General features: G+C 41.6%; 1 protein-coding gene and 1 long non-coding RNA gene across 2 annotated transcripts in view; one reads left to right on the top strand and one right to left on the bottom strand.

The window, feature by feature from the left end:
* The window catches only part of LOC118766477, a 4,650-nt gene extending 2,281 nt beyond the window's left edge, over window positions 1-2,369 (bottom strand). The window contains exon 1 of the long non-coding RNA XR_005002416.1: window positions 2,356-2,369. This is a non-coding gene — a long non-coding RNA (uncharacterized LOC118766477). The remainder of the gene's footprint in view (window positions 1-2,355) is intronic.
* LOC115220404 (cytochrome P450 1A4-like) overlaps window positions 1-6,000 on the top strand; it is a 29,485-nt gene that overhangs the window by 1,595 nt on the left and 21,890 nt on the right. The window lies entirely within an intron of this gene.

Here is a 6,000-nt window from a genome sequence, read left to right as displayed (position 1 = left end):
AATTAAGTACCAGTTACGCACTGGGGTCGATATAATCGACTTAATCCGTTTGTCTGCCCTTGTTTGTCTTCTCTGTGTTTAGCCCCTTGTGGGTAGTAAAAAATATGTATTTCGTCTGCCGTTACTTTCTGAGTTCAAATTCCGCCGTGGTCGACTTTGCCTTTTATCCTTTCGGAGACGGTAAATTAAGTACCAGTTACGTACTGAGGTCGATGTAATCGACTTAATACCTTTGTCTGTCCTTGTTTGTCCCCTCTATGTTTAGCCCCTTGTTGGCAATAAAGAAATAAGAAACGTTAGCACGCCGGGCGAAATGCTTAGCAGTATTTCGTCTGTCTTTATGTACTGAGTTCAAATTCCATCGATGTCGACTTTGCCTTTCATCCTTTCGGGGTTGATCTACCCCAGTTGTGTACTGGGGTAGATCTAATCGGCTGGCCCCCACTCCAAAAATTTCGGGCCTTGTGCCTAGAGTAGAAAAAGAATCGTTAGCACGCTGGACGAAATGCTTAGCGATATTTCGCCAGTCGCTATGCTCTGGGTTCAAATTCCGCCGAAGTCGACTTTACTTTTCATCTTTTCGGGGTAGATAAATTAAGTACCAGTAAAACACTGGTACTCACACTGAGGAAGTGTGATTTGAGGAAGGTTTAGCTGTTCTCTCTTGTAGGTCTAGCAACCTTGTTAATTCTGCTTTCTTGAATGCCGTATCAATGCTTACATTATTTACATGTTTATTGAAGTATAAATTATGTATTAAGTTTATTTATTAAACTGTTTATTGAAACCCTTTCATCCTTTCAATTGTTAAAACTGCCTATTAAGGTTACATAATTTAATTAAACGACTTATCCAAAGCTATGTTTTTTTGTTTGTTTCTTCTCGAGCCATGCCGGTTTCCTTGGCGTATAGGTTCCCCACCTGGACGGGATGCCGGTCCGTCGCAGGTGAGCTGCAAGAGGAAAGAATGAGAGAAAGTTGTGGCGAAAGAGTCAGCAGAAGTTCGCCATTACCTTCTGCTGGAGCTTAGGTGTTTCGCTCATAAACACACACATCGCCCGGTCTGAGATTCGAACCCGCGATCCCTCGACCGCAAGTTCGCTGCTCTAACCACTAGGCCATGTGCCTCCACTATCAAAAACTGCCTAAATAATTATTCTTTAAGGCTATTCAAGTGAAAGCTCGTAATGTAGTGGTTACGGTATTGCTTCATAAGCGTAGGGTCGCTGTTTCGATTCTCGAACCGGGCAGTGAGTTGTATTTCATTTTCCGTTACAACACTAGCGTAGCTACAGTGTGTGCCGCCCGGGGCGGCTCTTCCGTTTGCCTCCCCCTGGACCCCACAAAAAACATATTGCCTACAGCAGACCCAAATGTGGTGCCCCTTTAAAAATTCCGCCCGGGGCGGACAGCCCCTACCCTACACCCCACACCAGCTACGCTAGTGTGTTACACTTCATTTCCGTTCCACTCCATCGTAAATGAGTTCCAGCAAAAGCTGGGAAGTTAATTTTGCTGTGGACTAGCGTTCCATTCAGGAGAAGTGTTATCATCTAACTCTTCTTTCACGCCATGGAGACAAGTTTAAGTGCGAACCCTAAAACAAATTTTTCATTAAGGCAACAGAAAGCAGAGTGCGTCAGATGTGGTCCCAAGAATTTTTCGAAGATGGGGCTCAAGGTCTGAAGGGAATACAATTCCAGGAGAAAATGGCGTAATAACATTATTTACATGGGCAAATTTCATTCCCTTCTCTCCTGCCAATCCTTAGGTCCGCCCCTGTGTATGACTGTTCTCGAACGTCATACGATTATGGGAGTAAGCGCTCTGATAGGAATTTTGCCAGGTGAAACACTTCTTTGGATGTAATTTTCAAGGATGATCTGAATATATCTTTGGTGTGGGTTCCAATCAGCTACACATCACAGTACTTGACTGGTACTTTATTTATCGACTCCGAAAGGATGAACAGCAAAGTCGACATTGGTAGAATTTGAACTCCGAATGCAAAGAACCGAAAGAAATACCGGTAAGCATTTGGGCCCGACGCGCTAACCATATTGCCAGCTGGCCGTGCATGATAAAAATATAAATAACAGGCTTTCATAAATTTTTGTGGAAACCTTAACCTATATTAGTAAACAGCTAATATAAGTTAAGGCGTAAGAATGGCTGTGTGGTAAGTAGCTTGCTTACGACCTACATGGTTCCGGTTCAGTGGCACCTTGGGCAAGTGTCTTCTTCTATAGCCTCGGGATTTGGTAGACGGAAACTGAAAGAAGCCCGTCGTATATATGTATGTGTGTGTGTGTGTATGTTTGTGTATCTGTGTTTGTCCCCCCAACATCGCTTGACAGCCGCTGCTGGTGTGTTTACGTCCCCGTAACTTAGTGGTTCGGCAAAAGAGACCGATAGAATAAGTACTAGGCTTACAAAGAATAAATCTTCGGATCGATTTGCTCGACTAAAGGCGGTGCTCCAGCATGGCCGCAGTCAAATGACTGAAACAAGTAAAAGAGTAAAATAGTAAAGAGTAACTGTGGCACGTCTAGATAGCCCTTGTGACGAACAGTTGTTGGAATAACATTATCATTTAGCATAGTTGTTTGAGGACCGTTGCTCAAGAGTAGCTCCTCCACCCACTAGAAATAGTAGCCAAATCGCCTTCAAATCTTAACAAGCAGTCGTTAAAAGAGCACGTTAGACCATGTGCGTAAGGTACAGTTATCAAAAACAAAAGATGGTATGATCATATTTGAATTCTCTTTGGTCATTGCTGGGTATGGTGGAAAGTGTCAGCTGTCCGTAGTCAGCAGACTAAGGTGACACTTGTTCACTGGTCATTCTTCAAGAACCCTGCGAAGAATTTCATGCAGTTCCAAGCAATGCTAATTTTTGTTGGTATTCCATCTTTATATTTGTACCAATCTTTTTGAGCCATGCTGGTAATTATTATTATTATTATTATTATTATTATTATTATTATTTCGGTGGACGAAATGCTTAGTAGAGTCAGTTGGGCACCGTCTGTAAGAAACACAGCACCATGACGCAATTCACTCTACCAGAAATTTGGAAACGACATGCTGTACTGCTTTGCATTCGTGCCGGAAGCTCCAATACGAACATTTCAGAGTGTTTGGGTGTCAATCTGAGGACATGTACCGAAACTGATGAAAACCAAACATCTATTTAACATCATGGTGTTTAGAGTGATCACTAGTAATGGCGACGTTATGCTTCCATTCATCTTCCCACGCGGCCTCACACTCAACATGGAGGCCTACATCAAGTGCCTGGAGGAGGTTGTGCTGCCCTGGATCAAGAGGGTGGCTGCTGGAACACCCTATGTCTGGCAACAGGACTCTGCACCATGCCACACAAGCAAGAGAACCCAGTCATGACTCTCAGATAATTTCTGCGACCGCATCACCCCTAACTCGACAGACTGCAACCCTCTTAATTATTATGTGTGGAGCGCAGTTGAGCAAGATACCAACAAAATTCCTAGTAACATCAAAGATGAACTGAAAGCAAGGATTATGGCAGCATTCCCCAACTTAAACAAGGAGACTGTCCAGAAGAGTTGCAGGAGATTCCGAAGTCGTCTGGAGGCCGTGGTTGAAGCCATTGGCGAATTTATTGAATAAATTTATTCTTAAGTATTTCAAAATATTTTCAATTTAATTTTGGTAAATATATCTGTTAAAATGAGATGTCAGTGTTATTTTCATTTTTGCGTAATTTAGACAGTTTATTCACCGTACCTTCTATATATAGGAGTGGCTGTGTGGTAAGCAGCTTGTTTACCAACCACATGGTTCCGGGTTCAGTCCCACTGCGTGGCACCTTGTGCAAGTGTCTTCTACTATAGCCTCGGGCCGACCAAAGCCTTGTGAGTGGATTTGGTTGACGGAAACTGAAAGAAGCCCGTCGTATATATGTATATATATGCGTGTGTGTGTTTGTGTGTCTGTGTTTGTCCCCCTAGCATTGCTTGACAACCGATGCTGGTGTGTTCATGTCCCCGTCACTTAGCGGTTCGGCAAAAGAGACCGATAGAATAAGTACTGGGCTTACAAAAGAATAAATCTTCGGATCGATTTGCTCCGATTTTATACCTAAAATATGCTAATCCTCTCGTATAGACGTATGGTGCTTAAGAGGCACAGACACATACTCCCTAGCAGATAAGAACCGATTGTCATAGGCGCCGGAACTGTCTGATCACGTGATTACAGCGTACTGGCTGAAAGTATGCTAATCGTTGTTGTGTACGTCACAAGAGAATAACTTCTTCTTTACGACGACCATGTATTAATAACACATTTGTCTCATGGCTGCAAGGGATTGTGAGACACCAGTGAGTGTGCCGATATGTATCTCGCCTGCCACATGTACCCAGACCTTTGAGCATAAACAAGCAACTGGCTTTGTTAATAATTTAGCATTTCTCCATTTTCCTTGTTAGCATTAATGTTTTTTTACCACGTAACTACATCATACGATCTCTTCGTGAATAACTTACTTATCCACTACACGTCGCCCCACCTTATCTCATATGTTCACCTATACTTACAAAGTACAATCAGAGAACTCTCTCTCTCTCTCTTTTTCTCTATCTCTCTCTCCCTCTCTCTCTCTCTCAGCATTCCATCAAATCCCAGCATCAAATGAAAATATCCTTGTTCATTTTTTCAGTATATTTTTCGTTCTTCCTCAGACAGAACCAATGTCTTATGAGTGTATTTGGTAGACGGAAACGGGTGTGTGTGCTTGTGTGTGTGTGTGTGTGTGTATGTGCACGCATATACAGGATTGACCAAAAGTCACCCGACAGTAAATCAAAATTCCATAAATACTTAATATTCAATTTTATTTATTCATTCCAATTATAAATGTTTAATAATTGAATGCTCTGAGTTAAAATCACCGTATTTTTTCCTTTTTTTTTTTCAACGTTTGTTTATTTATTAGCGAAGTCTCACATAAAATAATTTTTTTGTTTTAATCTTGGAATTAAATGGGTTTTGATTTACTGTCAGGTGACTTTTATATATATATACAAAATTAAGGGGAAGGACCACTAAAGTGGACACCTAATATACTAAACATAGTCGTCAAATCGCCATTACCACGAAGAGTGTGTTCTCAAGAAGAATTTCAGCAAAACGCCAAAGTGTAAAAATAAGCAAGACAAGTGAAAATATACGAAATAGAAAAACGATTACCTACGTACCGTGGTTTCACTTGTTAATATTTGCGTATGTAAACACGCAAATATCTGCAAGATCGTCAGCGTAGTCTTTCGCTTACAAAACACAATTTCCAGAACTAGATACAGAACGCGCAACCGAAATAGAGCATGTATAAAGTTCTACAAATTATATTTGGGTGTATTTTTCAAATGTCTTCACTTTGGCGCGCTGAGGCCGGAAATAACTCTGCTGTTAATAAATTTCAGCAGCTAATTTACCGGTTAGAGAACATTTTTATTTCGTATATTTTCATTTGTCTTGCTCTTCTCATTTTTACATTTTGGTGTTTTGCTGAGATTTTTCTTGAGAACACACTCTTTGTGGTAATGGTGATTTGACGTCTATGTTTAGCATATTAGGTATCCACTTTAGCGGTCATTGCTCTTAATTTTTTACGTAACACAATTTTTAACTTCGGATTTTTTAAATATGCTAAGCTACTGGTTTTAATTGATTAATATCAATTTCTACCCTTATTTTTTAATTATATATATGCCGGTGGCACGTAAAAAGCACCATCCGTTCATGTCCGTTGCCAGCCTCGCCTGGCCCTCGTGCCGGTGGCACATAAAAAGCACCATCCGTTCGTGGCCGTTTGCCAGTTCTGTCTGGCACCTGTGCGGGTGGCACGTAAAAAGCACCCACTACACTCACGGAGTGGTTGGCGTTAGGAAGGGCATCCAGCCGTAGAAACACTGCCAGATTTGACTGGGCCTGATGAAGCCTTCTGGCTTCACAGACC

This window comes from Octopus sinensis, linkage group LG16 (genome assembly GCF_006345805.1).
Source record: "Octopus sinensis linkage group LG16, ASM634580v1, whole genome shotgun sequence".
NCBI classification, from domain to species: Eukaryota; Metazoa; Mollusca; class Cephalopoda; order Octopoda; family Octopodidae; genus Octopus; species Octopus sinensis.
Note: the sequence above shows the minus strand (reverse complement) of the source record. Positions and strands in the feature narration are given on the sequence as shown.